Here is a 23,057-nt window from a genome sequence, read left to right on the forward strand (position 1 = left end):
CTGGCTTATGCCAATTTTTAAAAATGGGAGCACAAGAGCATTCCATCCCCAGAAGCTCTGAGACAGCCTCTCCTCTGGCCTGGCCTGGAGTGCTCCAGTGAATCGGGTCAGGCTTCCTGGGCACCCACCTGCCCTGGTCTACCCCATCCCCGGCAGCTGCTTTACAGGGGGTACCGCATCGACAGTTCCCTGTCTTTTTGCTACTAAATCACAAGCTCCTCGAAAGCAGGGGCTGCCGGTATCCCCAACAGCTGGTGCTGTGTCTAGCCAGGCAGGCCATCGATAGATGCTGAGTAGATGCTTAATGGGGAACAAGTAAAAGGCTCCCATCCTGGCTGATGGCCAAAATCCCCAGTATCAGCCATTCATGGGGCAAAGTCATGCCTCCCCTAGGTCCGCTCCAGCAGAGAACACATTGGCTCACAGCTTTGTGTGCGGTTGCCACATGTTATGTGATGTTATGTGGCGTCTCCTGCATCTTCTTCTTCTCCCTCCTCTCTTCCTCCTCCTCCTCCTCTCCCTCCTCCAAGGAACAGAGCTAGCTCGGGCTTCCCGAAGGAGAAACACCGAACAGGAACGTGGTTTGCAGCAGTGCATAGGACAAGCTCATAGCATTCTCTCTCCCTCTCTGTGTCTCTGTCTCTCTCTCTGTCTCTCCTTCTCTGTCTCTCCTCTCTCTCCCTCCTTCTCTGTCTCTCCTCTCTCTCTCTCTCTCTCTCTCTCTCTCTCTCTCTCTCTCTCTCTCTCTCTCTCTCTGATAGGAATTTCTACCTGAAAAAAAAAAAACCCTCCTATCCAGGTGTGGTAGCATATGCCTATAGTCCCAGTACTTGGGAGGCTGAGACAGGAGGATCACAGGTTGAGACGCTGTTTTAAAAGGGCTAAGGGCTAGGGGTATAACTTAGAGACACAGTGCCCCCAGTTGAGAGAGAGAGAGAGAGAGAGAGAGAGAGAGAGAGAACTTTCTAATAATTTAAGAAATATCAGTCCTGGTTTTTCCCAACTGTTACACCATATATGAATACACCCCACAACACATCTTCAGAAAGAACCCTTTCCAATTTCTGGAAGGGGCAAGAGACATTTGACCTCTTAAAGGGATATTTAAGGGGAAATTGGGTCTTACTAATTTAAAGCAGTGCTTTGAGATGGTAAATAAGTATAGCAAAAGACAAAGATAATTCTCCTGTTGTTTGAAGCCCAGGGCCTCTGGTAAGGAGCTTTGGGTAGACCTCTAACTCCCTTGGCTATGAGGCCTTGGGTCTTAGGATGTCATTAGTGCAGTTTGCTTTGGAGAGCATTTGAAGGGACCATAGAAAATAATTAACAGTTCCAATTCTTTAGCTAGAAAACTGTATATTAAGTGATTTGGAAGAGCAAGTAGGCCAGGAGCTCTGGAGTCTGCCTCTAGTAAGCTCACTACGCAGAGAGTTAGCGCATCAGTCAAGGGAAGAAATTTCAAGGATACGTTCCTGGGCTGAAGGTGATGTTGGGGCCTTAATGAGGGTGAATGTTAAAGCAGTTGCGGAAAAAGTACAATCTAAGTCTAGAAATTGACAAAATTTGAGCCATAAAATATAACCTAAGAGAAAGATTAAACAATCACACACACACACACACACGTGTTTTCATAGCAAATGAATGTTTACACCAGTATGATTTGTAATATTTTAAAACTAAAAGCACAAATGGTTTCAAAATTGATTTTTTAAAGAAATTATTGTACTTGGGAGGCTGAAGCAGGAGGATCACAAATTTGAAGCTAACCTTGGCAACTTAGCAAGGCTCTCAGTAAGTTAGCAAGACCTGTTTCCATATAAAAAATAAAACAGGCTGGGCGTGGTGGTGCAGGCCTGTAATCCCAGTACTTGGGAGGCTGAGACAGGAAGGTCATGGACAGCCTCAGCTACTCAGGGAGGCCCTGTCTCAAAATAAAGATGAAAAAATAGGGCTGGGGGTTGTAGCTCGGAGGTAGAAGGCCCTGGGTTCCAACCCCAGTACCACCAAAAAACAAAACAACAACACAAAAAACAGGGCTAAACAGGGCTGGTGGTGTAGCTTGAAAGTAGAATGCCTTCTGGGTTCAATTCCCAGCACCATCACCAAAAAGAAAAAGAGAAAGAAAGAGAGAAAGAAAGAAAGAAAGAAAAAACAAAAGAAAGGAAGAAAGAAAAAACAAAAGAAAGAAAGAAAGAAAGAAAGAAAGAAAGAAAGAAAGAAAGAAAGAAAGAAAAATAGATAGATCTGGGTGTGTGGCGCACACTTGTAATCCCAGCTTTTGGGAGGCTAAGACTGGAGGATCATGCTTCGCGGACAACCTCAGCTACTTAGTGAGGCCCTCTGCAACTTAGTGAGACCCTGTTTCAAATAAAGAATAAAAAAATAGGGCAGAGGATGTAGCTCGGAGGTCAAATGCCTCTGGGTTCCATCCCTAGACCCACAAAAAAAAAAAAAGGAAGGAAGAAAGAAGTTATTGTTTATCTAGGCCATAAAATAATATACAGACATTAAAATAATTTTGTGTACTTAAACATATCGAAGTCAACCACTAAGCCAAGCAAGAGAAGGAGGGATGGGGAGGGAATGGGATGGGAATTGGGTAGGGGTTAAATCGGTGATGTGTACATGTATGTACACATAAGTTTTTTATCCCAATATGATGTATGAATATAATGCACCAATAAAAAATTTAAAAAATAAATAAAATAATTTTGTAACAATGCAAAAATATGCGTAGTTTATAGTTAAACTGAATGAGACTACAAAGCAGTAATATATCTTTAATCCCAGTTTTGGAAACATAACCTGTGGAGACAGGACTGGCAGGTCCCTGAGACGGTTGCTAAGAAGAAGGAAACTATCCAAGAACTGGGTGGGGGTGAGAGGGGTCAGCCCTTCACCTCCAGTCATCGTGAGCAAGGTGCCCAGGCTGGCAGAGGGAGGGTCGTGTGGTCTTTGGGACACAGCCTCTCAGGCTCTTACCCTCTCTAGCACAACTGTCAGCACCAACATCCCTAGATCTTCCAGTCCAGAAATCTTCCAGTCCAGAAATCATGTTAGGAAGTAGGGGACCCCAGCATCTGCCCCACTCCTTACTTGGAAATAATGGTTTCTGCTTGTTTTTTGTTGTTAGTGTTTTGCAGTACCGGGGATTGAGCCCAAGGACCCTCTGCCACTAAGCTATAACCCCAGCTCCATTTATTTATTTATTTATTTATTTATTTATTTATTTATTTATTTATTTATCTATTTATTTGCAGTCTTGGGGATTGAACCCAGGGGCATTTACCTCCAAGCTTCACCCCAAGCCCTGTTTTTTTATTCTTTACTTTGAAACAGGGTCTCACTAAGTTTCAGAGAGCCTCACTATGTAGCTGAGCCTGGCCGCAAACCTGTGATCCTCCTGTCTCAGCCTCCCAAGTACTGGGATTACAAGCATGAACCACCCAACCTAGTTTCTCCATTAATTTTTTATTTTGGGACAGCTGAGAACTTGCCCAAGATCAAATTTTTGATCCGCCTGTCTCAGTTTCCTGAGTAGCTGGGATTACAGTTGGCATTGGGTATGAGTTTTTGGTTTTTGTTATGGAATTTTTTTTTGGGGGGGGCAGGAAGAAGCTCTCTGGTCATTTACATATTCTTTCAAGAAACATCTGGGGCCTCCACAAGGAAACAGGGGTCATTTAGGTTGTTCTTTTAGAAATGCAACCCACACTTCCCCAAACCACCATTCCAGAGTTATGATTAAATAGCCAGGTGTGGTGGCGTATGCCAGTAATCCCAGTAATTTAGGAGGCAGAAACAGGAGGATCACAGGTAAGGCTAGCCCCAGAAATTTAGTGAGGCCCTCAGCACCTTAGTGAGATCCTGTTTCAAAATAAAAAATAAACTAGCGACGGGGTGAACCTCGGAGGTAAAATGCTCCTGGGTTCCACCCCCAGTGCCACCAAGATAAATAAATAAATAACAACAACAACAACAATAATTATAATTATATATTTTTTTCTATAGGCCTCTGGGCCTACTTAGACTATGGGTCCATTCACCTGGGAGCATTTCCTGTGCCTGGGAAACTCAGTAGTCAATTGCTTCCTGGAGCACAAAGTTCAAAGGTTAAGAGAAGGAGACAGGGAAGGGCCAGGAAGGGCCGATGTTTCCCTTGCTCTTGTGCAATGTAAACCGCAGGCCGCTCTAGGTGCTGCCAGACTGCATTTACTGGACTCCATTGTTTGCCAGGAATACTTTTGCTTGGAATTTAATCATTCCTTACTCTCTCCTATCTTTCTCCACCCCATCAACGAATAACCCAGCAACTATTTATCGGGGCATTCCTGTCTACAAGGTAGAGGAGCCTCTGATGACGGCAATACTAAGTGAGGCATTGTCTCCCGTTTCTGTGAACGTATGCTCTTCAGAGGGAGACCAACAAACACATCAATAACCTCTTTAATAAAACTCATAAGGAAGCCGGGTGTGGTGGCACACACTTGTAATCGCAGCACTTGAGAGGCTGAGACAGGAGGATCGCAGGTTCAAAGCCAGCCTTGGCGATTTAGGAGGACTCTCAGCAACCTTGTGAGACCCCGTTTCCAAATAAGATATGAAATCGGGCTGGGGGTGTAGCTTGGAAGTAGAATGCCTTTGGGTTCAATCTCCAATACCAAATAAATAAATAAACAAATAATAATTAAAAAATATAAAACGCACACCGTTCCATAATAATAAAAGGCAAAAACCCCATCTGGGAGAGTGTGTGTACTGTGATTCATTCTGAGCTGTTCTCGATCCAGTCAAGTCAAATGATCCATGGGGCAGGTGGCGTTCCATCAGTGAGCCACGTCCCTAAGACCTGTCGGCACCACAGAGCACCGAGGGCTGACAGGCTGCACCAGCTTTCCCCAGCACAGCTCTGGGCACAGTTCTTATGCTTAGGTCTGAATCACGTAATGTTACATAGCAAATCATCGCCTCCAGTGTATCCACTGCACAAGGCTTCTTGCTTTGTTCCCCGAAGAGAACCCGCCGCATAATCGCTGGGTATCCCGTCTGTGACTACTCAAAGGACCCTGGAACTTGCTCTTCATGAAACAGAAAGACACCCCCATGCCACTGTGTGGCATTTGACTTCTTACTGCAAGAAGGTAGCGAATATTCCCTCAAGTGTTTTAACAGTCCCAACTCTCCCAAATTGTTTGCCCCTACAAGGCAAAGCAAAGGAATTTGAATGTTGTTTTAATAATGGATGTTTCCAAAGAAGTCCCATACCCTGGCTATGCAAGGAAAAAGCCACAAGACGTGCACTGGGTTTTATTTGACACGAACAAGCCACACACACTTGCCCTGATACCTCAACCTGTCCTGTTCCAGAAGGTTCTCAGGACCCAACAAGTAATCAGGTGACTCAGGCACCTGGGCGTAGCCTCTGTGATCCAGCTGAATTCTTTGTTTAATCAGCAAAGCAAAACAAGTTTGTAGCATTCCAGACGGATTTTCTAATCTAAACACAAAATATACAAGTTGCAACCCATCGGGCACATCCCAGGTGAGCAGAGCCAGGTGCTGGAAGGCCACGTAAAAGCCCAAAATGCTGGCCAAGGAGACTCGGATTGGGGACTGTTTTTATAGATTTATGTACACTCGATAAAAATCAGAACATTAAACATTTTAAAATTGTGACCGTTCCAGTTGTTGGGATCGACTCAATGGTCAACCTGCTTAAATAAATTTTACACGCTATTAAGATAGTTAGGGAAATTATAACTTAGGGCTTATGATCTGACATCTTATAGAGGGACCAGCACATTTTTATAAGTAAGACTCTAAATTTTAACTGACTTTTGCTGTTAGATACAATCATGTAGACCAATTCAAATGGGATTTTTGAACACTCAAAGTTAAATAGAATTGTATCCGGGCATGGTAGCACATTTTTATAATCCTTGGGAGGCTGAGACAGGTGGATAGCAAGTTAGGCCAGCCTCAGCTACTTAGTGAGGCCCTCTGTGACTTAGTGAGATGCTGTTTCAAAATAAAGAATAAAAATTGGGGATGGGGGTGTAGCTTGAAGGTAAAATGCCCCTGGGTTCAGTTCCCGCACATACACAACAAAGAGAATTGTAAATAATGAGACAATGGCTACTCTTAGAAATTTCTGTAGTACAGGATGGTATGCCTTATCTGAATGTCTGAGACCAGGAGTGTTCCATACTTTAAGATTGTTTCAAATTATGGAAGATCTGCAATTATATATAATGAGATATCTTAGAGATTAGGCACTCAAGTCCAAATACGAAATTCATTTTTATTTCATCTACATAAATGGAGCTTCAGGACATTTTTTTTTTTTTTTTTTATTTTTTATTTTTTTTTGGTGGTGGTGATTTTGGGGCTTGAACCTAGGGGCATTCTACCGGAGCCGCCACCACCCCCCGCCTCTTTTTATTTATTTTTTTATTTTGAAAAGGGGTCTTATGAAGTTGCAGAAGGCCTTGCTAACTTGCTGAAGCTGGATTACCACCGCACCTGACTGAGCTGAGGGTAAATTCACACAATATTGTGTGTGTGTGTGTGTGTGTGTGTTCTCTGTGGGAGCGGGGATTAAATCCAGAGGCGCCACTCTACCCCTGAGTGATACCCATAGCCCTTTTTACCTTTTTGTTTTTTGTTTAACGAGTCTTTCTGCGTTGCTAAGGTCCTCGCTAATTTGCTAAGGGCCTTCTAAGTTGTGGCCTTGAGCCTGCGATCCTCCTGTCTCAGCCTCCCAGGGGCCCCGCTGGTACCTGTGTTTTGACTGCCGCCGTCCGCGAGGTCAGGTGCGGGGTTTTCTACTTGTGGCACCGTGTCAGTGCTCAGAAACGTTTCAGGTGTTAAAGCATTTCAGATAGTAAGATGTCTGGCTTGCTGATGTCCAGCCTGTACGCATTTCTTTCTGTTTAATTTCTGTAGTACTTAACTTTCTAGTTTTTTGAAGTTTTGTATTTAAAATGAATACACCTTGAATGATAATTATTAAAGTGAAAGTAAGATAGGTTAATGGGCATAAAATTTGTTTATATTTCCTGTTAATTCAAATACTGTATGGACTCAATTATTTATTGAGATTTGTAAACTGGCGCTGTTTTGAAGAAATTTTATGCCCTCTCATTTTCATTTGGGAAATTTAAAGAACTATAGAAAAGTTAAAAGCAGTACAATGAGCTGGGCACATTGGCACACACCTGTAACCCTAGTACTTGGAGGCTGAGACAGGAGGATTGCAGGTTTGAGCCCAGCTTCAGCACTTTAGTGAGGCTCTTAGCAACTTAGCAGTGCACTGCTTCGAGATAAAAACAAAAAGGGCTGTATTCTTTACTCGAATTCATCGTTTTTAAATATTTTGTCACACTTAAGCTTTATACCTATAAACACAGTCATGCATACATGTTTATAATGTGCACACATCTGGAATATTTCTGTTCATTGACTAAATTCTTTGTCCTGTGCTTTGTAAAAAGAATTCAGCTGGCTATTCATACATATACAGAAAGAAAGAATTTCTAAGAATAAGGATACTTTATTAACCAATTGCAATACAATTATCACACTGAAGAAAATTAACATTAGTTATATTAATAGCTCTAATATACATTCTATATTGAACTTCCTTAAGTGTTCCAAAACAGATCTTACAGCCGGGTTTCATTTTTCTAATCTGGATTCCAGTCAAAATTTGTACCTTTCTAGCTGAGCGTGGTGTTCAGGCTTGTAATCCCAGCACATAGGAGGCTGAGACAGGAGCATTGCAGATTCGAGGACAGACTCAGCAAGTAGTTAGACCTAGGGAGATTTTGTTTTAAAATAAAAATAAAAGCCAGGCATGGTAGTACACACTTGTAATTCCCGCACTTGGGAGGCCGAGACTGAAGGATCGCAGGTTCGTGGCCAGCCTCGGCTACTTACTGACAACTTAGTGAGATCCTGTTTCAAAATAAAGAATAAAAAATAAAGCTGGGGGTTCAGCTCAGAGGTAAAATATTCCTAGGTTAAATTCTCAATATCAATCAATCAATAAATAAAGTAAAATTTGTACCTTTCATTTGGTTATTATTTCTTTTTAAGTTTTTGTTTGTTTTTATGGTACTTAGGGATTGAACCAAGGGACACTTTACCTCTGAGCTACACCCCCAGTCCTATTTGTGTGTGTGTGTGTGTGTGTGTGTGTGTGTGTGTGTGTGTGTGTGAGATACTGGGGATTGAACCCAGGGGTGTTAAACCTCCAAGCTATGCCTCCCCCTCCTCCTTTATTTATTTACTTTTTGCTTTGAAACAGAAATAGGGTTTCACTAGATCGCTGAGAGTCTTACTAAATTGCTGAGGTTGGTCTCGAACCTGTGATCCTCCAGTCTCGGCCTCCCAAGTACTAGGATTATAGGCGTGTGCCACCACCTCCAGCTACTCCCAACCCTTTATTTTTTTGAAACATGGTCTTGCTATGTTGCGGAGGCTGGCCTCAAACTTGTGATACTCCTGTCCCAGCCTCCCAAGTCCTGGGATTACAGGCATGTAATATCATGCCTGGTTTCTTAAATTAACAATTTTCCTGCCTTAAAAAAGTATTTCTAGCCGGGCGTGGTGGCTCACGCTTGTAATCCCAGCATTTGGGAGGTCGAGACAGGAGGATCGCGGTATGCAGACAGCCTCAGCTACTTAGTGAGGGCCTTTACAACTTAGTGAACTGGTTTCAAAATAAAGAATAAAAAATAGGGCTGGGGGTGTAGCTCGGAGGTCGAATGCCCCTGGGTTCCATCCCCAGTACCGCAAAATAAATAAATAAATAAATTAATTAATTAATAATAAAAAAACAAAAACATTTCTAGCCAGGTATAGTGGCACATATCTGTAACTCTAGTACTTGAGAGGCTAAAACAGGAGGATTATAGGTTCAAGATCAGCCTCAGACATTGAGTGAGACTCTTACCAACCTAGTGAGAACTCCTTGTTTCAAAGTAAAAAATTGTGGGCTGGAGATGGATCTCAGAAGTAAAATTCCTTTGGGTTCAATCCTCAGTAACACACACACACACACACGAACACACACATATACAATTCGCATACATACACATATACACACATACATATACACACACTTTCTCTGATTATGATGGTGATTTTTTTCCCTAAGAGTTTGAACAACTGTTCCATGTTAAGGTTTTGCTACTTGTTTTTATTTTTATTTTTTGGTACTGGGATTACTAAAGTGTGCCACCACATTCGGTTTACTTGTTTCTTTATTATTAGGTTTGGATTTAAAATGTTTGGCAAATATTATGCTGTGTCAAAACAGTATTTAAAATAAGATCTTCAAATTTTTGCTTGGTATTATTGCTTCTCCAGAATTTTCAGTGTACACAGATAGTTTGGTTAAAACATTGTTTAAGCACATTGTTTTTAGCAGGGTGTGGTCACATACCTTTGTAATCCCAGTACTCAGGAGGCTGAGACAGGAGGATCTCAGGTTCAGGGCAAGCCTCAGAAACTTAGTGAAATGCTGTTTCAAAATTAAAACTTGAGCCAGGCATGGTGGCGCACGCTTGTAATCCCTGCGCTTGGGAGGCTGAGACAGGAGGATCGCACAGTTTCGAAGCCAGCCTCAGCTACTTAGCGAGGCTCTCAGCAACTTAGTGAGACCCTGTTTCCAAATAAAATATAAAATAGGTCTGGGAGTATAGCCCGGAGGTAGAAAGCCTCTGGGTTCTACCCCCAGTACCACCAAAAAAATTAAAAATAAATAAAACTTGAGCTGGGCATGGTGGCGCATGCTTGTAATCCCCGTGCTTGGGAGGCGGAGACAGGAGAATTGCGCCTGTTTGGAGACCTTTTTTAAAAAAGTATAAAAAATAGGTCTGGGAGTGTAGCCTGGAGATAGAAGGGTTTCCAGGAACCCCAGTACCACCAAAAAGAAAAAAGAAAAAAATTAAAACTTGAAGCCAGGTGTGGTGCCACATGCTTGTAATCCCAGCACCTAGGAGGCTGAGATTGGAGGATTGCAGGTTCAAGGCTGGCCTCAGACACTTAATGAGGCTCTCAGCAACCTAGTGAGACCCTGTTTTCAAATAAGAAATAAAATCGAAGCCAGGCATGGTGGTGCATGCTTGTAATCTCAGCATTCAGGAGGCTGAGACTGGAGAATCCTGGTTCACAGACAGTCTCAGCTACTTAGTGAAAACAGGGCTGGGGGTGGAGCTTGGAGGTCAAATGCCTCTGGGTTCCATCCCCAGACCTGCAAAAGAAAAGAAAAGAAAAAAGAAAGAAAAAAATCGGGCTAAGGGTGTAGCTTAGAGGTAGAATGCCTCCTCAGGGTTCAATCTCCAGTGCGAAATATAGATAAATAAATAAATAAATAAATAAATAAATAAATAAATAAATAACTCGGGGGTAGAGTTCTCCAAGTGTAGCTCAGAGGTAGAATTCTCCTTGGTTCAATCTCTGGTACCAGAAAAAAAAAAAAAAGCAATATAACAAATAGCATGATAATACTAGCAAATAAAACATTATATATATTCAGAGAGAGAGAAAGAGACAGAGAGAGAGAGAGAGAGAAGGAGGGAGAGAGGGAGGGAGAGAGAGAGAGAGAGAGAGAGAGGGAGAGGACAGCAGCTGTGACTCTCAGACTTTCATTTTAACCTTCCTAATTCCCAGCAAATGCTCGGAACACACGGCGCCCCTTTAGCTCAGGCCGTGAGCACCGCGGCATGTTTAAACAGCTTATCGCCCTGGCGAGTCTACAGAGTCCGAATGGTCAAATGAGTGTCCAGTGAAGGGCTCTCTGAATACAGGGACATTTCGGCTATGACATTCGAGTCTTAAATTCCTTTCTTCGTTATTCAAATGTCCATGACTGCTTTTGATTCGCTCACCATCATAACCGCCTTATTCTGTGTGTTCCCTAAGCGCAGAATGCCATAGACAGGGCGGCGTAGAAACCGTACAGTCGAGGGGGTGAGGAGCCCAGGGCCGAGGCATTAACGGGTTCGGTGACTGGTGTCGACCCTTGGTTCATAGATGGCTCCTTCTCACTGTATTCTCACGTGGTCACTGAGGCAAGGGAAGACACTTTTTTTTTTTTTCCAGCAATGGGGCTGGAACCCAGGGGCATTCTACCTCTGAGCTATACCCCCAGCCCTATTCTTTATTCTTTATTTTGAAATGGTCTCACTGAGTTGCAAAGGGCCCTACTAAATAGCCAAGGCTGTCTGTGAACCTGGATCCTCCTGTCTCAGCCTCCCAAACGCTGGGATTACAAATGGGGGACTACCACGCCCCGCTGGGAAGCCACTTTTTTAAGAGCCACTATCATGGAAAAGTATCTGCTCTTTTCTCCCTAATCTCGGATTCAATATGAAGCACATCTGCAGCCAGATGTGGGGAGCACGTCCACACCAAGCAGCTTTCTGGCGGACACCAACTGGGTATCCTATAATGATCTGAATTCTGACACTATGTGTGTGTGTGTGTGTGTGTGTGTGTGTGTGTGTGTGTGTTACTGGGGATTGAACCCAGAGGCATTCTACCTCTGACTTACACCCCAAGCCTATTTTATCTCTTATTTGGAAACAGGGTCTCCCTAAGTTGCAGGGGCCTCACTAAATCCTGAGGCTGGCTGCAAACCTGCAGTCCTCCTGCCTCAGCGTTCAGCGTCCCGAGTGCTGTGACGACGGGCGGGTGCTCCCACGCCTGGCCTTTCTTTCAGTGTGTATTAGTTGTTCCTGTTAATGGGGGTTCAGCATGACACAGAGCAGGCGCTGACCCAAGGCGCCTCTGCCTGCACACTCGCCATCTCTAGGAAGCACTGTTACACTTCCAGGTCAACTTCTCTTTAGTTTTCGAATATGAGCGTGGACAAGTCTGGCTTCTTTCTCCTTAGAGAATGTCCTGCGTGCGTGTTCATTTGGCCGCAAATGACAGGATTTCCTTCTTCTTTGTGCCTGATACTCCAGTGTCTATATCCCACGTTTCCTCTACCGCTCAGCTGCGATGGGCTTCTGGCTCCTTCCAGATCTTACCTACTGCGAACAAGCACTGGCTGGGCGGGAATCTCCTCGGCATTCTGATTTCGGTTCCTTTGGATATACACCCAGGGGTGTAGATAACTGAATCATAGGATAGATCGATTTTTCAAACCTATCCTATGTCTTCTTTTTGTATGTGTGTGGTATTGGAAATTGAACTCAAGGGCATTCTACTTCTGAGCTACACCCCCAGTCCTATATATTTTTTATTCTTTATTTTGAAACAGGGTCTCACTGAGTTGCAAAGGGCCTCACTAAGTAGCTGAGGCTGTCCGCGAACCGCATCCTCCTGTCTCAGCCTCCCAAATGCTGGGATTATAAGTGTGCGCCACCACGCCCGGTCCTGGCTTTATTTCTTAATCTTTGTTTTGTAACGGCCTCAATAGGTTGCTTGCTACTTGCTAAGACTGGCCTCAAACCTGTAATCCTCCTGTTTCTGCCTCTCAAGTACTGGGCTCAAAGGAGTGCACCCCTGTGCCCGGCTTCCAAGAGTTTCTAATGGAGGTTCACCTTCAGAGTCCTCCCCGTTCCCGGAGGGTGGTGTGTGATGCTGAAGGCTCCGCCCCCTCTTGCTCAGTCATCTGGTGTTTCTGGTGATGGACTCCCTGCTGCGGCTATCTAGGGCCCACCCCATGTCACCTAAGTTAGCTCAAACTTGGATGTAATGGAAAGGCTTGAAACCAAAACACTGTGTCACACAGAAAAACCTGGGGCTTTTAGCAACTTGGTATGAAAACCAAATATTGTAGCAAAGGTACCATCTCCAGCCCACTTACCTCAGGAGATTGGAAGGTGTTCCGGGGCTCTGTGTGGGCAGCCGGGGCACGGACGGGAAGGATCTGGGCCGATTTGTCTCCTGCTAGACTTTGTTTTCCCCGGAGAGCTGCGCCGGCAGCTGCTCTGACTCCAGCTCTAGGGCTGACAGAGGCTTGTCTCTCAGACTGGGCCTTCAGATCGAGGATGTTAATGATCACCCAAACACAATCATAAAAGTTCTGTGTCATTTCTGGCACTTGTTAGAAAATCTAATAATACAGCGATCACATTTGAAGTCGACGTGGGACAAAAGATCCGAAAAAAGAGGTGCATGTGCTCCTTGAAGTTTCTGGAACTTTCTGTGCATTCCTACCTCTTCCTGGAACACTTGATTTACTCAGTGTGTGTGTGTGTGTGTGTGTGTGTGTGTGTGTGTGTGTGTGTGTGTTTTATTGCTTTTTTTTTTTTTTCGTACTGGGGATGGAACCCAGAAACATCCTACCAATGAGCTACATCCTCAGCCCTATTTTACTTTTATTTTTATTTTTTTTAATTTGAAACAGAGTCTAAGTTGCCGAGGCTGGCCGTAGAGCACTTTATGAAGAGCAGTAAACTGTGTCCACTCCTGGACACTCAGCCCCTTGCAGCTGACTCCGCGGCAGACACGCGGAGTTCCAAACCCAGCGCCACGTGCGTGTGAGCTGGCACCAGCTGTGGGCGGTGACTCGTACAGTTTGGGGAGACAAAGTGCCAGCGAGCCATCTCCACTTTCCCTCTTCCCTTCCTTGTCCAGGGGTTTATTTAACAGTGAGTTAACGCATCGAGCGCGTGGTTAGTCTAATAATAGTCCACGGACCTGAGTCACCTCCGTCACTGACGGTCACATAGAGTCCTGAGTCGTCTCCATGACTCGCAGCACTGGCTTTTGGCACCATCTGGAAACCTCAAAGAATGTGCAGGGTGAGCAGTGATTTTAATTTAGCTCTCTGTGACGTGAGGGATCCTCTATTTATCTCTAGTGACCTGTCTTTGAATTACGTAATGGCCGGGCATGATGGCGCTCACTTGTCATCCCAGCATTCGGGAGGCTGAGACCAGAGGATCATGGTTCGCGGACAGCCTCAGCTACTTAGTGAGACCCTCCGCAACTCATTGAGACCCTGTTTCAAAATAAGAATACAAAACAGGGCTGGGGGTGTGGCTCGGAGGTAGAATACCCCTGGGTTCCATTTCCAGACCCGCACAGACCCGCACGTGCACACACACACACACACAATTACAAAATGGTGGAGGAAATTTAGGATGAAAACCTCAGTGTGAATCCTGAGAAATAATATGTGTAAGTGTATATAAATGTGGCTTAAGAGCATCCGTATGAGATGCCTGTTCTGGCTGGTGGTGTAGTACACTGGTGAGTGTGTACACAGCACGCCGAGGCCCTGGATTCAACCGCAGGGCCAAAATGACAACAGATAGAGATAGAGATAGAGATAGATAGAGAGAGAGAGAGAGAGAGAGAGAGAGAGAGAGAGAGAGAGAGATATCACTATTATTTCCGGAGGTCAACTTGCTGACATAGTTGATATAAATATCTGCATTAATGAAGTCCGTTGGATGGTTTCTGGATGACTGACTAGTTTCTTGATCTGAGTCTAGTTACATAAAGATATTGAGCCCATGAAAGTTACTTGGATTTTAATATACTTATAATATGTACCGTTTTCTGTATTACATTATACTTCCAAAGCCATTTTTAAACACTTACTGCTTAATCTACCAGAAAGTGAACCCAAGGTCACAGGTATTCCACCACTGAGCTGTACCCTAGTCAAGCATGCTGGCTTTGAGGAAAAACCCAATAGAATACAATAGAATACCATATACATATGAGAGAGCTGTACATGGGTCAAATAATTTGACATTTTTACAAAGTAAAGCCCAGTAGACCTGAACCTCTAATTTAAAATAAGCTCTAAAGCTGGGCGTGGTGGCCCACGCTTGTAATCCCAGCATTTGGGAGGCTGAGACTGGAGGATTGCCGTTCGAGAACAGCCTCAGCTACTTAGTGAGGCCCTCTGCAACTTAGTGAGATCCTGTTTCAAAATAAAAGAATAAAAAAAAAATAGGGCTAGGGGTGTAGCTTGGAGGTAGAATGCCCCTGGGTTCCATCCCCAGTACTGCAAAAATAAAATAAAATAAGCTCTATTTTATATTTTGCAACTTTTCCCCAAAACAAAAATAGCATTTTTCATCTTCTTATAAATCTAGAGATGGGCTAAATAGAGTTATAAAACAATTACTCTTTGATCTTACATATTTTTGTTTTAAAAAACCTACACTTTTGGGGGAAGTGCGGGAAAATAGGCCCTCTCATTCACCATTGATATAAACTAGTACAATCTTTTTGAAGGTCAATTCAGCAATACTTAACAAGTAAAAAATGGTCATTACTGAGTACACTGGCACACACCTCTCATTTCAGTACTTGGGAGGCCAAGACAGGAGGATCACAAGTTTGAGGTCAGCCTTGGCAACTTAGTGAGATCTTGTTTCAAAATAAATATATAAAGGGCTGAAAGTATAGCTCAGTGTTAGGGTCCAATGGCCACAACCAAAACAATGAATAATAAATAAATACATACATAAAAATATTCATGAACTTGATCAAGCAAAGATTTTGCTCTTGTGGTAGTAGGGATCGAACCCAGGGGCATTCTACCTCTGAGCTACACCCCCAGCCCTATTTTCTACTCTTTATTTTGAAACAGGGTCTCACTAAATTTTGGAGGGCCTCACTAAGTAGTGAGGCTGTTGAGAACCTGTGATCCTCCTGTCTCAGCCTCCCAAGTACTGGGATTACAAGTATGCGCCACCATGTCTGGCTTGATCAAACAATTCTGATTTAAGAATTATCCCAGGAATACACCGAGACATCTGTGACATTTTTATCTTTAGCCACTCATACACTGAGTATTTAGATGACTAATTTATTGAGTACCAAATATGGAGCAGGAGTAACCGGAACAACTCTGGGTGGGGATATATTCGTGCAATCTTAGCTTTGATGGAGGATTCTCACCAAGTCCGTATCCTAGGAGGAAACATAGATATCAAATGAAGAATTGCACAATTCATGACTTAACCACACATTTAGTTTAAAATTACAAGTGCAATCAGTGAGCTAGGCATTCTCCTAGAGTGCGAGCCATACAGGAGTCCAAGGGAAAAGACCACTCCAGCCCAGATTCAAGACGAGCCTGAGACCCTGTCTCAAATCAAAAACAAAACACAGCACACACACACAAACACTAAGACCAAAGGGAACCAATGGCAAATTATTCTATATTGAATTTATTATTATTATTATTATTATTATTATTATTATTATTATTATTATTATCTTGATACTCAAAGTTGAACTCCGAGGCATTCTACCTCCAAGCTCCATCTCCAGCCCTATTTTATTTCTTTATTCCGAAACAAGGTCTTGCCAAGTTGCTGAGGCTGGCCTTGAACCTGCGATATTCCTATCTCAACCTCCCAACTACCACCACATCCAGCTTAAATAGGATTAAATTTCAAAGCTGGGCGTGGTGGTGCATGCTTGTAATCCCAGCATTTGGGAGGCTGAGACAGGAGGATCGCAGTTCGCAGCCAGCCTCACTTAGCGAGGCCCTTCGCAACTCAGTGAGACTCCGTTTCATTTTGATTTTGTTTTTTTGGTAATACATTTTCATTGTTTTTCACAGGGCCAAGGATTGAACCCAGAGCTTTGCGCACCGTGCTAGTCAAGCGTTCTGCCACTGAGCCAAATCTCCTACCCCAGGAGACCCTGTTTCAAAAATAAAAAGACTTGAAAAGTCGGGCTGGGGGTGTAGCTCGGAGGTACACTGCCCCTGGGTTCCATTCCCAGTACTGGAAAAAAAAAAAATCAAAGAAGTACAGATCACTAGGAGAAAGTGCCATTAAAGGCTTTGGAGCAACCGATCTGGAGCTAGAAGTGGAGACCGCCAAGATCGTTTAAGAAACACGCGGCCCTAGTATCTCAAGAACGCTTTGTGTATCTAGATTCTCCTATTTGATCATGGAGGTGGTTAGGTGTTTTTGTTGGTTGGTTGTCGTTTTTAATTCTGTAAGGCTGACTAATTGTGAGTCACGTTAAAGTACTCTAAGGGGGAAAATGTCCCCTAAGGTTGACATGATGTGTGTGTGTGTGTGTGTGTGTGTGTGTGTGTGTTACTGAGGATTGAACCCAGGGGCATTCTATCTCTGAGCTACACCTCCTCCAGCCCTATTTTTTTTTTATTCTTTATTTTGAAACTGGGCCTCACTAAGTTGCGGAGGGCCTCACTAAGAGCTGAGGCTGGCGGATCCTCCTGTCTCAGCCTCCCAACTATGGGAATTACAAGAACGTGCCACCACACCCTTCTAAGGTTGACACTGATATTTGTTACTATTATAGCTGGTTTTGATGGGCCAAGCATAGCACTAAGTAAGTCCAAGGCGTACTGTATCATGTAATCAGCACAACATATGAGGCAGATACTAATATTAACCTCATGTCTATCCTTCCAACAACTCTGTGAGCTGGTTACTATTCTGAGACCCACTTCACAAAGGTCCTTCCCAAGGGCACCACGTAGCAAGCAAGCGGGCAGGATTAGGATTTGAAGCCAGGTTTGTGTAATTTCCAATCTTGGACTCTTACTTACTCTGCTCTGTATAAAGAAGAGGCTCTCCAGAACATGGCCTCACCAAAGGGAAGCCTGATCACAGGGCATAAAGCTGGATGGACCTTTGAGATCTCTGAACTAACATCTTCATTATTCAGATGGGGAAACTGAGTCCCACATCTTTCAAACACATGCTTCATGACAAGAGCCAGAAAAGCAGAGAGGATGTTTTCTTTTTGATACTTAGGAGAGAACCCAGGGGTATTCGCCCTCCAAGCTGCACCTCCAGCCCTATTTTTTATTCTTTATTTTGAAACAGGGTCTCGCTAAGTTGCAGAGGGCCTTGCTAAGTAGCTGAAGCTGGCCGCGAACCTGTAATCTACTGTCTCAGCCTCCCAAGTACTGGGATTACAAGAGTGCACCACCACGCCTGGCTCCCTTTTTAAATTTTGAAATGGTCTCATGAAGTTGCAGAGGGCCTCGTTAAGTTACTGAAGCTGGCCTGGAACCTCCGATCCTCCTGTCTCAGCCTCCCAAGTACTGGGATTACAGAAGAGCACCACCATGCCTGGCTCTCTAGCGTGGGCCCTGCACCTGCTGGCGAGAGGATGTCTGTAAGCCTCTTATTGTTGGCGAGAGAAACCCAGCTGCTCTCCAGCAGCAGAGCCCGTTCCTGTGTCCTCAGCCTTCTCTCGTTTAAGCTTAACTTTGTGGGTCTCTGAGCAAGAATTCCAGGCCTAGATTTATTACTGAAAAACAAAAGCAGGGCGTGGTGGCTCACGTTTGTAATCCCAGCATTCGGGAGGCTGAGACAGGAGGATCGCAGTTTGCAGACAGCCTCAGCTACTTAGTGAGGCCCTCTGCAACTCAGTGAGACCCTGTTTCAAGATATAAAATAAAAAAAGTAGGGGCTAGAGGGGTGTAGCTCGGAGGTAGAATGCCCCTGGGTTCCACCCCCAGTACCACAAAAAAAAGGAAGAAAAAGAAAAAAAAAAAAAGAAATACACCCATCACTTTGAAGCCTTCTACATGTAATCATGGCATTAAATGCATGATGGAGAGCAAGTGGTTGTCATGGCAACCAAGACAGTCTCCGCAGCACACAAGCATCTTCCCAATATAGTTTTCCTAATAAAAATAGAAAGTGGAGATAGCCGTGCCTGTAGGTGGGGGCAGGAGGATTGAAAGAACGAGTCCTATTTCGTTCTGTTTCTGTGTTTAAAATCACTCTTGTAGCTCCTGCTCCTGATGTGGCGCTTATCACCTATACGCAGAGACCAGCATTCTCCTCTTTATTTGAAGTCTGAGGTCCGTGTTACTGTTAGCTATAAGTAGATGAGGGTTAAAACTACCTGTTTTCTTTTCTTTTTTCTTTTGGTCCTGGGGGATTGGGCCCAGGGGCATTCTACCACTGAGCTACAGCCCCAGCCCTTTTAAAAATTTTTTATTTTGAAATAGGGTCTCACTGAGTTGCTGAGGGCCTTGCTGAATGGCTGGTGATGGCCTCGAACTTGCAATTCTCCTGTCTCAGTCTCCCAAGTGTGGGGATTACAGGCCTGTGCCACTGATCCTGGCTAGAACTATTTTTCAAGAAGTTACATAGGGCAAACATGTCTGGATGGGTAAGTAAGGAGGACTTTAAAATCACTTAGTCCAGGTCACTTAGGTGTGCGCATGCACACACACACACACACACACACACACACACACTTCTCTTTCTACATAAAATGATGAGATACCCAATTTATTATCAATAGTCTGCTTTTTTATTTTTCCTTTTTTTGAGGGGAGGGGTACTAAGGATTGAACTCGCAGGCATTCTACCTCCTAATACCTCGGCCCTTTTTAAATGTTTTGGTTTAAAACAGGGTCTGGCTAAGTTGCTGCGTTTTGCTAAATTGCTGAGGCTAAACTTGAACCTGTGATCCTCCTGTCTCAGCCTCCCAAGTACTGGGATTACAGGTGTGTGCCACCATGCCTCGCTTGACCAGTGTATCTTTTTAGGATCTCTTTTACAGTTTTCTCAGGATAAAAATCTAGGCAAGGGGATAACTCAATCAATACAGACGTCTCTCCTGCTATTTACTGCCCTGGTCCTTTTTATGTTTCCCTGAGAAACAGGAGTGGGGGAAGAGGAGCCACTGAGATATAGAAGCCGGTCTGGTGTTTGTCAAGCAGCCATGCTTGTTATTCTGCTCTTGTGCGCTTTCTCCTTCCTTCCTTCCTTCTTCTTTTTGTGATACTGGGAATTGACTCCAGGGGCATTATACCTCTGAGCTACATCCCCAGCCCCATTTTATTTATTCTTTATTTGGAAACAAGGTCTCACTAAGTTACAGAGGGCCTGGATAAGTAGCTGAGGCTGGCCACGAACCAGTAATCCTCCTGTCTCAGCCTCCCAAGTACGGGGATTACAAGCTTGCGCCACCACGCTCTGCCTACTCTGCTCTTTGACATAAAGAATCTCACTAAATGTCAAACTCAGGCAAGGTTACTGCGAGACCATTAACAAAATGAGACGCTGCGAGGCCACTGCATAATCTGGTTTCAGCACAGACAGAAGCAAGGTTACCATGGGACTGGCTCTTCCTAACGGGGTGACTGCCCCACTTCATGAAGAATGGCCTCCACTTGGGGAAACCTCAGCAAAGCTAGAATGGAAGGGCAGGAGAGGAGGAAGGCTGAGGGTGATTCATGGAGGAGCTACGTCCGAATATGTGTCTAGGTGTGAATGCGGCATGGTCAACATGGACGCTCAGTGTTGGGAGGGCAAGGAGAAGCCGGGCGGGGGGAGGGCACCAAGCGCCATCTGCATGTGTGCCATTTTCAATACGATCCACATAAAATTTTAAAAAAGAATGGCCTTCACTTTATTTATTTATTTATTTTTTATTTTATTTTTTGTTGTTGTTGTTGTTGTTGTATGTGGTACTGGGGATTGAACCCAGGGATATCCTGCCTCTGAATTATAACTCCAGCTCTATTTTATTTTTTATTTTGAAACAGAGTCTTACTAAGTTGCAGAGGGCCTCACTAAGTTGCTGAGGCTGGCCTTGAACCTGCAATCCTCCTTTCTCTGACTTCCAAGTACTGGGATTACAGGCGTGCGCCACCACACCTGGCTGAGTTACCTCCACTTTTTTCTAGCACCCAATTTAGAGCAAACCCCCTACAGCCTCCCGCAAACCACCCTAATACCTAATACCTTCTTACTAAGGCCCCTTTCAGTTCTACATGCTTTGTTTTCTCCCAGGTACACTGAGAAATAACCAACCTACCCAGTTGCAGGTGGGGTCCTGGTAGTGTTTGGAGGGAATTCTCTGACCTTTCAAAGAGTGCACCACACATGCCAGACTAAACATGTACCTCGTCCTTATCTGGTATATGGTTCAATATTTGCTGAGTTATCTAAGCACAGAAGCACGTGTCTGTAATTCCAGTACTTGGGAGGCTGAGGCAGGAGGATCGGGGTTCGTGGCCAGCCTCAGCTACTTAGGCCCTCCACAACTTAGTGAGACCTTGTTTCAGAATAAAGAATAAAAAATAGGATTGGGGTTATAGCTCAAAGGTAGAATACCTCTGGGTTCCATTCCCAGTTCCACAAAAAATTGCATATATCAGTGCTGTGGTTATGCTGCTAATAAAAAAATATTAGTAGATATCAACAAGCAAGAACGCAAGTAATATCCGGGCACTTCAGCGCTGTTCACTGCTATTACTACCCCTTAGGACTGGAGTCACTCTGTACTTATGTATGAGGTTAATTATGTGTTACATTGCTACAACCTGGGTTGTCAAAACACCAGCATGTCATAACACTCTGGTAGCCTTCTGGCCTGTCTAATAAATCCCAGGAATCTCTGTGATGTCATTGTCAGCCAATCAGAGCTGGTGTTGACAAGTAGTCACTCCACAAAATCACTGTTTGCTCCTTACCATGTGCCAGGTATGTCCTGGGCAGTGCCCCAAGGATGATGGGTGAAACAGTCCCCTTCTGGAGCTCTCAGAGTGAATTACCAGTGTGGTAACCACAGGGATGATGTAGTTCAATAAAAGAAAGCAGTTGGTCTTTAAATACCTTGGGTAACCATATGAAACTATGTTTTTATTCACCTTTGTAACCAATTTCTTAAAAGTTCCAGTTGAGTATGGTGGCACACACCTCTAATCCCAGTACTTACTTGGTATACCGAGACAGGAGGATTGCAGGTTCAAGGCCAGCCTCAGATTATATATATATATATATATATATATATATATATATATATATATGAGAGAGAGAGAGAGAGAGAGAGAGAGAGAGAGAGAGAGAGAGAGAGAGCCAGGAGTGGTAGCGCAGATTTGTAATTCCAGGACTTAGGAGGCTGAGACAGGAGGGTCACAGATTCAAGGACAGCCTCAGTTACTTAGTGAGGCCCTCTGCAACTTTGTAAGACCCTGTCTCAAAATAAAGAATAAAAAATAGGACTGGGGGTGTAGCTCAGAGGGAGAATGCCTCTGAGTTTAATCTCCAGTACCAAAAACAGAGAGAGAGAGAGAGAGAGAGAGAGAGAGAGAGAGAGAGAGAGAGAGAATGTTTTAAATCCCTATCATGGCTTGCCTATGATTTCTTAAATGGATAAGCTCTTAGTTCTCAGCTATAAAGTGTGGAGAAAAACAGTGAGCAATTTGGAAGTCGCGAAGCACATCTGCACTCAGTGTTAATTCCTCTCCACGTGGAGTGAGGTGGTCCTTTGTAAGTTTCAATAAGTCTTCAATGTCCTCATGACTCTTCCTGGGATGGTCTTGGATGCAAAACTGTCATCACCGGCATAAACACAGAGTCATTGTTTAAGACACAAAGAACTTTATATATTAAGAGGCTGCTTTCAGCCGGGCGTGGGGGCACACGCTTGTAAGCTTGTAATCCCAGCATTTGGGAGGCTGAGACCGGAGGATCGCGGTTCGCGGACAGCTTCAGCTACTTAGTGAGGCCCTCTGCAACTCAGTGAGACCCGGTTTCAAAATAAAGAATAAAAAAATAGGGCAGGGGGTGTAGCTCGGAGGTCGAATGCCCCTGGTTTCCAATCCCCAGACCCGAAAAATTAAAAAAAGAGGCTGCTTTCTAGTCCTCACAAATGTCACTGCACCGGTCGCTTAGCCAGCCAAACGACGATGTTGCTCTGTCTCCACTAGAAAGTAGAACGTTAACCAAGCAGAGCACTGTGCTGTCAGTACTGTGACGTTTTCAGATAGGTCTTAGAAAATTGACCCAGACAAAGCACCTGAATATCTTCAGAGTCAATGACAATTAGACCCAACTTTATCACAAAGCCCATTTATGAGACTGGATGATATACTTTTTTCCCAGGAAAGACCTGGATAACGGTAGCACCTACCTTATAAGAGGGTTGCAAGGTTGAACTTAGTGAGTAAGTAAAAAGTTCCTTCCTCAAAGCCTGGATTGTACTGAGGATTCAATAAATGTTAGGCATCATTACAGGCTCTTATCCAAAACTATTCCATTAAAGTGCTGTTTCTTGCTGGGTGTGGCGGCACATCCCTGTAAAATCTCAGTGCTTGGGAGGCTGAGACAGGAGAA

The sequence above is a fragment of the Muscardinus avellanarius genome, assembly GCF_963383645.1.
Source record: "Muscardinus avellanarius genome assembly, chromosome: 20".
Lineage (NCBI taxonomy): Eukaryota > Metazoa > Chordata > Mammalia > Rodentia > Gliridae > Muscardinus > Muscardinus avellanarius.